Source organism: Microtus oregoni, unplaced genomic scaffold, assembly GCF_018167655.1.
Source record: "Microtus oregoni isolate MIOR12 unplaced genomic scaffold, Mior012 000050F_ref0000143, whole genome shotgun sequence".
NCBI lineage: Eukaryota > Metazoa > Chordata > Mammalia > Rodentia > Cricetidae > Microtus > Microtus oregoni.
Window position 1 is genome coordinate 873,488 of NW_024543256.1, and position 11,929 is coordinate 885,416.

The 11,929-nt window shown below is 42.7% G+C and overlaps 1 pseudogene; it reads left to right on the forward strand.

Moving 5' to 3' along the window:
• Positions 1-556: 556 nt before the first annotated feature.
• LOC121437068 lies at positions 557-1,325 on the forward strand (annotated as a pseudogene).
• Positions 1,326-11,929: the final 10,604 nt, after the last annotated feature.

The following is an 11,929-nucleotide window of genomic DNA, read 5'->3' on the forward strand; positions in this document are numbered from 1 at the left end:
TGTGAAATCCCACCAAAGGGGAAGGTTGTTCTAATTTGTAATAAAGATCTGGGAAATGTTGCTCCATGCATTTAAAGCATCTAGGACAATAAGCAGGATTTTTATAGTATATAGAAGAAAAATAACAGCTTAGGCACCAAGAGAGAGAAATCCAAAGTCCTCAGGAAATAAAAACTTCCAGAGCCTTTTAGAGGCTATGAACTAGAAGGTGAAGACACTGTGGATACTGTTTCACTTTTATTTACTTTTTTTTTGGTGAAAATTGTTGGTGAAACTTGAGGCTAAGAATTGGGAAGCTGGAGAGCTGGAGGTTTTCTGTTTTTTTTTTTTTTTTTTTTTTAACATTTTTTAAAACCACATTCTTTTTGTAACCACAGAAGAAAAGGGCACACTAGGCCTTCTCATGCCAGCCAATCAGGAGAAGTCTTGCATCTACAGAAATCACAGAGACTTCTTGAATGCGCAGCCAGGAAGGCTGATGTGTACTTTTCAAGGGTCTTTTTCTGAATTCTGAATAAATGGAACACTGCCAATCTTTTCTCTGCTCTTGTCAAAGATGGAACCAAAGTGGAAGGAAGCCCTTTTATACATGGTTATGGCCAGCTGCCTCTGTGTAGCTAATACTTACACTGGCATTTTTCAACAGTGTCTTTATAAAAGTGGGCTATGAACACTATGGTGAAGCACTAGTGGCCAGCTTGTCGACCTTCCTAGCCCATGCCCTTCAGCTCAATCATTAACATATCTTACCTGCTCCTGGGAGTGTACTGGCCACAAAGAAATGCCAGCACCACTAGATGCCCCATAGAGCTGCAGAGAGCTCATTACCTGAAGGATGTCTTTGCCAGCATGGTCCTGATCTATGGCCCTGTTCAGAGGCTGTGGGTCTGGACCCAAATGTACCTCACTGTCATGCTTGCCCCTCACTTTGCCCATTTTCACATGGCTAATGGTGTTGTTCTTTTCCCTATACAGAGGTTGGATGCCCTGGTTGTTGCTCTGTTTTGAATGTCAGTCCTTGTCAAGTTACAACCTTGTTCTTTGTCCATAGAGGTTTGAGATGGCATTGGGTGCTCATGTGGTAGCAGCTGTTGGAGAGGTCCTTTGCCCCCATAGGCAGTTCAGTAGTATCTCCATAGCCACCTACTTAGCTCTGGGCCTGCTGTCATGCCTGGCTCTTTGTAGTCCTTAAACTGTGGGGCCATCAGCTTTTATAATGGCATCTGTTTCTGCGCCTCACAGGCCACTTCTGGTCTAAGGTCTATGATGTTCTCTAGTTCCACTTTGCATTTTTGTTTCTGACAAATGCAAACACTTGCCCATGACCACGTCTAAAGAAGAAAATGTGCTAAAGTGTGAGTAGACCATGCCTAACGGATGAGTATTGCCATGCAAATGGACTCTGAAATACAATTCTCCATCAGGGTTGGTTGCTCTGATTGTGCCTTATATGAGGACTCCATAAGAAGCTGGCTGGGCCTCAGATTGGTTCCAGGTGTCAAAACTTAAAGGTTAATTAATGACTGTCCTCTCTGCAGTTTACTTAAAGACATGATGCAAAGATCCTAGAACAAAGTAAGTGGGTTCGTCAGACTGGTCTACTAACTCTTCTGTAGTTTGAAATATTTCAGAAATAAAACAGTAGGAGAAATGACTCCAGAAACTCCAATGCATTCTAGGTTAGAGAGACTATTTGTCTGAAGTATCTTCTGGGTGTCGGTTAAAGGTATAGCCTGGTGGCAGCCATCCAGTATGTCCAGAGGTTAAGCATGACACACCTGTAATACAACCATTTTGGGGATGGATGTAGGAAGAGCATGAATTCAGGGCCAGCCTGGGCTCCATGGGGCTCAATCTTAAAAAAACAAAACAAAATAAATTAGGCTTGGTGACCCATGCCTGCTATCTCAGCACTTGGGAAGTAGAGGCAGGAGGATCACCACAAGTTTCAGGCCAGACTGGAAGTCACCCATTGGAAATACTTTTTTCTGAGACAGCATAGGTGTACATGAAAATGTTAAAATGCATTTTTGGAAACAGGGGCTCTCTATATGCTGGTATTAAAGGCATGTGCCACCATACCTTACAAAATGTTGTGTTGTACACTGTGTGAAGATGTGTTTCTGTGATTGGTGTAATAAAAAGCTGAGTGGAGTCCAGTGGTGGTGCACACCTTTAATCCCAGCACTCGGGAGGCAGAGGCAGGTGGATCTCAGTGAGTTTGAGGTCAGCCTGGTCTACAAGAGCTAGTTCCAGGACAGGCTCCAAAGCTACAGAGAAACCCTGTCTCGAAAAACCACACACACACACACACACACACACACACACACACACAAAATCTGAACAGACAATAGCTAGGCAGGAGGTATGTAATCAGAAGCTTTCTGTTCCAACTGCCCGGTCCCAAATAACTGATTCAGAGGCTGAATATGAATTATGATTGGTTGATAGCTCAAGCTTGTTACTAGCTAACTCTTAAACTTAAATTAACCCATATTTCTATTTATGCTTTGCCACATGATTCATGGTTTGTTATCTCTTTTTCTACATGTCCTGTTTACTCAGTGACTTTCCCACCTAGCTTTATCCTGTTCAGCTATTGGCCAGTCAGCTTGTTTATTAAACCAATCATAGCTGCACATATTCATACAGTGTATAGAAGGATTATTCACAACAGAGGTATACACAGGACTTCTGGGCAGAGAGAGACCTCTGGGAAGAAGGCAGCAGAGTTGCCAGCTAGACACAGAGGAAGCAGAATGGGCAGTATGGAGATGAGATAACAGCATACAGCAGAATGTAGATTCGTATAAATGGGTTAATTTAAGTTATAAGAACTAGTGAAACAAGCCTAAGCTAAAAGCGAGCTTTCATAATTAATACTAAGTCCCCATGTCATTATCTACCCTCAGGTTTGGTTTAATGTCCTTAAAGGCTTAGGCCACCTAAGGGTCATGAGTCTGTCACCATTGGAGAGACCTAGAGTATGCAAGTGTCAGAAATTTTGTTGCTGTTGTTGTTCGTTTTAAGTTTTATTCATGAATTACTAAGAATATTCCAGATCAATGAGAGTTTGACTCCTCTTCCTCCAGGTTAATGTGGAAATGTCATCAGTTGTGACTCTCTTTGTTATTAAAGACCATGCATAACCAATCACATAGATGATTATTCAAATATTTCTTGTTAAGATACTTAACCTTTTGGAAGAAGGCACCTTGGAAATTACAGTGATTTTGTTCTTACCCATTAAGAAGGTTATAATCCTCTCCAGATGATAGTTTTGAACCTACTAGCTAAGTAGTCAGACTGTCTGGTATGAATCAGGGTACTCACTTGGGTACAACTGGGATTCAGAAGGTGTTGAGGAGTCTGCCTTTGGTCTGCATATCATTTTTCTCTTTCTGTCTATTTCACCATATTTCACCTAAAACATATCTAGTCTATATTGGAGACTGTCTTTAAAAATCACACATTTTTATGTGTTTGTCATGTCATGCATGGAGGTCAGAGGACAATTTGTAGGAGTCAATTCTCTCTTGCTATGTGATCATGTGGGACCTAGGGAGTGAACTCAGGTTGCTGCAGTTAGCAATCTCACCAGCCCTGTAATGGGAACTTTGTGACAAGGTCTCACTGTGTAGCACAGGTGGGCTTCAGATTCACAGTCCTGCTGAGCAGTGGTGGTGCACACCTTTGATCCCAGCACTTGGGAGCCAGAGGCAGGTGGATCTCTGAGCTTGAGGTCAGCCTGTTCTATAGAACAAGTTCCAGGACAACCAGGGCTGTTACACAGAGAAACCCTGTCTCAAAAAACAATAAAGCAAGCAAACAAACAAAAACAGATTGCTTCAGTTTTCTGACTGCTAGGATTACAGGTATGTGTGTCACAACTCATGAGCTATAAAGGGGATTTTTGAAGAAAGTTAATGTTGCCTACTAATTTACTTCATAATCTCTCCTCAACTATTGTCTAAATATTTCTTATTCACTGGTAGACAAAAATGCAGGCCTATCCTGCACAAATCAAATGGATAAGTAAACAGATCAAAGGAGATGACAAAGGAGAAAAGACACCTTGTCCGTGCTAAATGGCCTGTTTGGCCAGCGTGCCCAGAGGCACCCACTTAGTGCCCCAAGGCCTGATCACCATGGTTTGGCATGTGACCAATGCTGTGATCTCTGAGATGCGTTAGTTCCTGGGTACCTAGACCGTATGTTCTGTCCTGGCTGGGCACATCTCGAGTGGGAGTTTGCTGCTGAATCGTAACCAAACCCACATGTGAAGAACCCTTTGGAAATGCCAGCAAAGGTTCCAGATGCAGTGCCTTAGCCCACCTCTGTCTATCTTTCAGGATATGGGCCCAATGATTATATTGTTGCAGGCTGCAAGTGGAGCCTGCTTCAGAAATAACTTTGTTCAATTAACAGTGCTAGCTTAAAGGCTCCAAACACTTTAAACCAAGGCTTCTTAAACCTTTTCTGCTCATGGCAGAATGTTAGTGGCACACACTTTAAATCCTAGCACTCAAGAGGTAGAGACAGTCAGGTCTCTGAGTTCAAGGCCAGACTTGTCTAGAGTGAGTTTCAGGATGGCCAGGATTGCACAGAGAAACCCTGCCTGGAATAAACCAAAACAACAACAGAATTTTCCATCCATGAACCCTTCTGATGGAAGACATTTTTATATAAAATTGTGTGTGTGTGGCACACAAACATTTACTGATAATAAATAATAAATTTATTCTAAAACAATTATTTGGGTATACGCAAACATATTGAGATGCTATCTCAAAAAAAGAACATATTGAGAACATATTGAGACCCTATCTCAATACAGGGAGAGGATGTGGATGGAGAGTTGGCTTAGTGGTTAAGAGCACTTGTTGCTCTTGCAGAGGACCCCTAGGTTCAGTTCCTAGCGACTACATATTCGTTCACAACCATCCATAACTCTAGGCACAGATATGGTGTACATACATGCATGCAGACAAAATATTCATACACATAGTTTAAAATAAATCTTCAAAAAATGTAAAACGAAATCTTGTCCACATCTGATGTTGCAACGTTTTTCAGAGTTGACATTTTTATCTTTTTTTATTTTTGGTGTTTCAAGACAGGGTTTCTCTGTGTAACATGTCTGGCTGCCTTGGAACTCACTCTGTAGACCAGGCTGGCCTTGAACTCACAGAAATCCATCTGCCTCCCAAGTGCTGGGATTAAAGGTGTGCGCCAGCACAACCAGCTGATATTTTTATTATTGTCAATGCTGAGAATTCTTCCTCTCATAAATACTTAGTACTAAAAGGCAAAAGTATGTTCAGAGCCATTTCAGAAATTGTTGGAAATTCCATCTTAATGTCAAGGAAAAATTCATTGACCATGTTTTGAAACTCAATTCAGCAACTCAAGCAGCAATTAAAAACAATCAAACATAGCCAGGCATGGTAGTGTACACCTTTAATCCCAGAATTTAGGAGGCAGAGGCAGGCAGTTCTGTGAGTTTGAAGGCATTCTGGTGGTCTACATAGTGAGTTCCAGGACAGACAGAGCTACATAATAGAGAGAACCTGTCTCAAAAAAATAAATAAAAATAAAAAATATCAAATATTTTTCCAGGCATTATGGCACATGCCTTTAATCCTAACAGTCTAATCCCAGCACTCTGGAGGCAGAGGCAGGGAAATATGTATGAGCTTGAGGCCAGCCTGGTTTACATTTGAGTTTCCAACCAGTCATGACTACATAATGAGACACTGTTGAAAAACCAAACAATATGAAATATTCTAACAAAATATAATCCATAGATAAAATAATTTTATACTTACATGCTGAATAATAATGGTAGGAAAATATTCAGTCTTTTTTGTAATTAAATTATTGTGTGTCTATAAGAGCAGAAAACTTGTATGTACAGTAAAAACAATGCAGTTTATGACATTCAGTAGTTTTGAATCATAGTATCCATATTTTAGGCATCATGAATTGGTGGTGTAGGGCATGATACAGCATGTTCAGTGCAAAGTAAGCATAGAAATCCAGAATGATCCTGCAAACCTGTAATCCCAGCACTCGGGAGCTGAGGCAAGATTAGGAGTTTAACTATGTAGTCGAGACCAGCCTCAGGTAAATAGAAAATTCAAATGGGTTACATGAGGTCTTTGTATCTATGTGTGCACACTCATATATACAACAGCATGTGTGTGGAAATCAGAGGACAACTTGCAGGAGTTGGTTGTCTCCCTCCACCAGGTAGATCCTGGGACTCAAACTGAGGTTGTTAGGCCTGGTACTGGTAACAAGTGTATTTATCCAGTGAGCCTCCCACCCTACCCAGTTTAAAGTCCAGAAAAAAACTCAGGACAAATGGCTAACTGTGCTATCTATTAGCATCCCAAAGTACAAACTGGCAGCCAGGCTCACTCAGTACCTATGGCTCCTCTCTGATCTTCTCCCCCTCCCCCATTCCCTACCTGCTGCTGCCACCAGCCCAGCGCAGGAAAGAACATAAACATCCTTGTCAGTTTCAGACCACAAGGAAGTTTCCCTGTTGGTCAGGGGGAGTGAGGGCAGCTAGATCACCACATCTACCCCAAACCATCCACTCTTTAGGTCAGGGGCTTTGCTTTCCTTTCCCCAGCATCTGATTCCTATAAAAACTTCCCATTTCAGCTATATTCTCTTTTTGTCTTCTCTCCTAATGCTCTTGGTTTTTGGTCCCTTCTCTTACCTCTCTCTCTCTTCTCTTCCTCTATCGCTCCCTCCAACCCATCCTCTCATGGCCTGGTTCAGTCTACTGGTCATGTTTAGTCTACTACTTCCTCTCCCTGCTCTGGAATCTTCCAGATGTCTTTGGCTGTACTCTTCCCTCATATCTAAAAAAAAAACAAAACAGAAAACAAACAAACAAAACAAAAACAAACCAAAAAAAGGAAACAACAACAACAAACCCCCCAAACTCCTCAACCACACTTTGGAGCAATCATGTCCTCCTTTCATTCACTCACAAGTCTCAAACTGTACTGGGGCATGCTGATTAGGCAAAAGTTTTGAGACTGCCACATTCAGTTAATTAACTCCATATGGGGTCATGACCCACAGTTTACAAAGTTGTACCCTAGAAAAAGAAGGCTATGGGCATCCCTAGCAAACCACTCCTATCTCAGATCTTAGGGAGGGTGAAGTTGTGTCTCCTAGGGACAGGTTCCCAGGGCAAAGGAACCTAAGTCTTCATGAATTGAGCTTTTCATTTAGGATCTAGGAACCCCCCTCCCAATCAAAACCTGCCAGTATGACCAACATACAGCTCAAAGGTATGGAATGAACAATGCAAAGACAAAGAACAAGTACCACTATTTCATTCTAGTTTTCATTGTTACTAATGTATATTTAGTAATTCTGAGATTTCTGGTTTTCATTTAACTCATATGTCAGGCAGAGTCCTCACAGAAATAGGTGGCATGCTGAGATTTGGGTGACTCAAGACAGCATCACCGAGAACTATTGGGTGGACACACACATACAAACATGGGAACCACATGGGACATTAACTACTCTAGGACCCTTGGGAGAGTGGCCACAAGAGGAGGGAAGGTCAAAGGTCTTGGGATAGTCATCCCCTTTCCTCTCTTTGTTTTCCAGATTATATGTAGGTTTGATGAGTAACATTTTATCATGTATCTCAAGCATTACAGGAAACATTATACTGAAAAATTCTTCAGTGCCTGTTGCACAAGTTAAAATTGATCTTAATAATAAAAACCTGGAGCCAGATTTTGGGATAATGCTGAAAGATCAGAGAGAGAAAGAAGCAAGCCATAGCCAACTCTTACCTTGCTAACTCCTCAGCCAAAAAAGGGCCAAACTACTATCTCCTAACACCTTGTAGTCCTCTCTGCTCAGCCATCGAACTCAGGTCCTCTGCAATAGCAGTGTACCTGTAGGGCCCGGGTCTACCCTTGTTCCTGGGGTGCATCTTGAGGACAGTTTCTGGTCAGCCAACTAACTAAAGCATTCTGTTTGTTCCTGTGCTCCCCCTGCCCCTCCTGGTGATTAGCTGTAAGGCATTGTTGACTCCATCTTTGGCATGGTAATTTTCCACCTGCCTGGGCTGAAATCCTTGTGCAGCAGCTAGGTATATAAGGATTTCCCCAAGGTTGAATAAATGACATTCAGCTGATCTCCTTTCTAATGACCCAGGTTTCTTTGTGTGTTCTTTCAATCTCCAGGCCCTTGCCCGACTAGCGTACAGTACAGTGGCACGTGAACTGTACCGAGAGGGTAACACAGAATCAGGTATTACAATTGGACGCACCACTGGGATCTTCAGCAACTACAGTCGGAGACCCATCTGCAAGATCGGGAAGTAGAGATCCCTGAGAGGTCACCCTTGGAAGGCTGGCCAGCAGGTAAGAAATTGAGTGGTGAGGGTGTATTGGTAATGGGTGCAAGTAATTTTGTTTTGGTATTGATGGCCTATAAAGGGCCAGCTGATAGTGCTTTTAGAGAAGCAAGGCAAGGAAGGCACCGGTATTAAAATAAGATAACACAAAAGTTCCTTAAGACAGTTTTCTTTTGTGTAAGGTAGTTAATTGCCTAATTTTTTGAGAGTTTAGTCCCTAGATTCTACATGCAGGGGGCTTTAATATTACTAATTGGGAGCAGGTAAAGGTAAAACATTGAAAGAGCGAGGGCCAGATGAATTCCCCATAGCAATATTTTCACTATGGCGTTTAGTCAGAGATGCTCTTCTCAGTGATGATGTAAAGTAAAAGAGCAGTTAGAGAATTTGAACGAAACCTTTGAGGAGATTCAGGATGCAGAATCTGTGAGTTCTATTAAGAGTTTTGAGGAGCAGGAAGTTAAGAGTATAGAAGAGAAAGAAAAAAACTTTGGAAAAGGAGATTGCACTGATAAAAAAAAGTTAGTAAAAGAAGGAAGGCAGCTTTGCAGAGCCTGTCTTTTGGGAGGAGATTGTTGTGGAGAGGTAAAATACAGGAGGATTATAATGGGTTTCCCTCCAGCATAACCTTGCCATGTTGGCTGGTGTAGAAAGGTGCCTGGGTTTAGCAGCACAAATTAAATTATTGATCCGCAGGGACAGAGGATCAGGCAGCATAACCCCCTGGTCTTTTAGGACATCAAGCAACTAAAAGAAGCAGTTACTGTCTACGGAACTTATGCCCCCATAGAAATGGAAATTTAAATGACTTTATCCGGTTGTGCAGGGACAGTGATGGCAGGCCCGTGATAGGTCAGCTAATTGTTTCTGCCCTTAGTGGGGGTCAAGGTGGAGCTAGGTCACGGAATTGTTTTCAATGTAGAAGGTCAGGACACGTCAAAAGGAACTGCCCTGCCGGTAAAGGGGCAGTTTATCAGTCCAGGGAGAAAGCCTGGTGTGGTGATGCAGGCCTTTAATCCCAGCAACTGGAGGCAGAGACTGGCAGATCTCTGTGAGTTCAAGGCCAGCCTGGTCCACAGAATGAGTTCCTGGAACAGCTAGAGGCAGGACTCAGTGTCATCCACTGCTTCCTAAAATACCCCTATCTTTGTTATTAAGAATAAGTCTGGTAAATGGAGGTTGTTGCAAGATCTTAGAGCAGTAAAAACTATGGGGACAATTCAACCTGGGTTGCCTCAACCTGTGGGAATTCCTACAAGAGTCTTACATTCTGCAGGGGAATCCAGATCCAACCTCCTTCCATGAGTTGACACCTCAGGCAAGGCAATGTATTACTTTAATTGAAGAAAAGCTTGCCTCTGCTCATATTCATTATTTTGACTATAGTCAGCAGCTGCTATTGATAATTTTTCCCTCTCAGCATAGTGCTACTGGAGTGTTTTGGCAGCAAGGACCCATCCTGTGGGTACATGAACATGTGTCACCTGTAAAAATTGTTATCTCGTACCCATCAGCTGTGCTACATGTTATTCAGAAAGGGTATAAGCTTAGTTTACAAACCTTTGGAATGTTACCTGATAAGGTTATTACACCATATACCCAGGCAGAAATAACTTGGTTGATAAGTTGGTCACCTTTTTCAAAAATTATCCGGTATGCTTACTGAAGGGTCTTCCACCGGGAGAGCTCCTGATTTTGATATTCAGCCTGTTAATGCTAAATCTGCTCAGGTGGCTGAATTGATAGCTGTAAACAAAAAAGGGGGAATATGGTTCCACCCCCAGAGGCCATTTGTCTTTTATTTTATACATTTTAAATTTTTTGACTGTTGATGCTCAATCTCATACTGCTGCTGACTGGCATTGGCGGCCAGATTCTTCCGGGATGCCTCATGTCAAATGGAAGAATCTAGCAGATGGCACCTGGTATGGTCCAGATCCTGTACTGGTGTGAGGAAGAGGGGCTGTTTGTGTTTGCCCGCAGGATGCTGATAATCCAATATGGGTACCTGAGCGACTGGTGCGTGCTGTGGATTTTCCTGTCCAGAAGCATGAAAACAGGACAGAGCCAAGAGATCAAGGAGATTCTGGCTTGTCAACTGAAGAATTGCGGGATTCCTGAGCAGCTGGCTGTGGTGGTCAGAGTGCTAAGGATTCCTCTACCTATCTACCCATCCCATGATATTGGCAGCCATTGCTGTGGCCGCCAGAGCGGCTAGAGCTGCTGGATTTTTCATTAGTCAGTCAGTTGCTTCTGCTAGCACAATGGATACCTTCTCAGGGCAGGTTGCAAATGCCTTGGCCATTCAAATTGAGCTAAATTTACAAATGAGTATTACAGTTAACTTTGTGATTGGTTGTGGTTAAAGACCACTGCTAGATATTACAGTAAAAGGCTTATTGCTGTTATTCACGGACCCTGGAGTGCACAATTTACAGATTGGCTCATGAGATTATTCTAGTTTACTATACCAGGGTTCCTCCCACCAGCGCTGAGACCTTACTTAAAGGGCTCCAATTTGGGCAGACTTATTAAGGATTGAGCAGGCACAGTCTCCTTAAGGAGTGCTTATATATGCTGGAGTATCATCTTCATGGTTTCATGGTGCCAGAGCCAAAGGCAAGCTCAGGTCAATGTTGCCACATGGCAAGTCCTCTTAGCTATTGCCCCATAGAATCTTTCAGCACAAATCTGGCTGAACTCGGTGATGGATGACTAGTGAGCCAATAACGGGAAAGGTTTTTTTTTTGGGGGGGGCTGCCCCAACCTAAGACAGGATGCTTTCCCATGACGGGTAAGGGGTATTGCCTGACGTCCAATGCCACCCAAGACAGGCCTAGTCATATAATTTATATAAAAGGGGGACCTGTATGGCCCGGATCTACCCTTGTTCCTGGGGTGCATCTTGAGGACAGTTGCTGGTCAGCCAGCTAACTAAAGCATTCTGTTTGTTCCTGTGCTCCCCCTGCCCCGCCTGGTAGGGCATTGTTGACTCCATCGTTGGTACGGTAATTTCCCACCTGCCTGGGTGGAAATCCTTGTGCAGCAGTTAGGTATATAAGGATTTCCCCAAGGTTGAATAAGCGGCATTCTGCTGATCTTTCAAATGACCCGGGTCTCTTTGTGTGTTCTTTCAATCTCCAGGTCCTTGCCTGACTAGCGTACAGTACAGTGGCGTGGTACAGTGGCGCGCAAACTGTACCGAGGTGGTAACACAGAATCGGGTGTTACAATTACACGCTGAGCTACTGATCCATCTCTCCAGCCCCTGTACATACATTTATAATCTTGTTCAAGGTATTGTACCTATACAATTCATTTAACAATGTAATGTAAATTTCTGATCCTTGAAAGTTATTATTATCAACTAATTAGGATATAAAGAAATGCAAGTTAGTAGTTCACCATTACAAACAAAGTTGTACTGCACACAAAGTTCCTCTGCAACATTGGGGCATCCATCTTCAGCCTACAAACCTAGCAAAGCTGACAGACTTTTCTGTGAAGCAGGATATTCTGAAGGGCTGT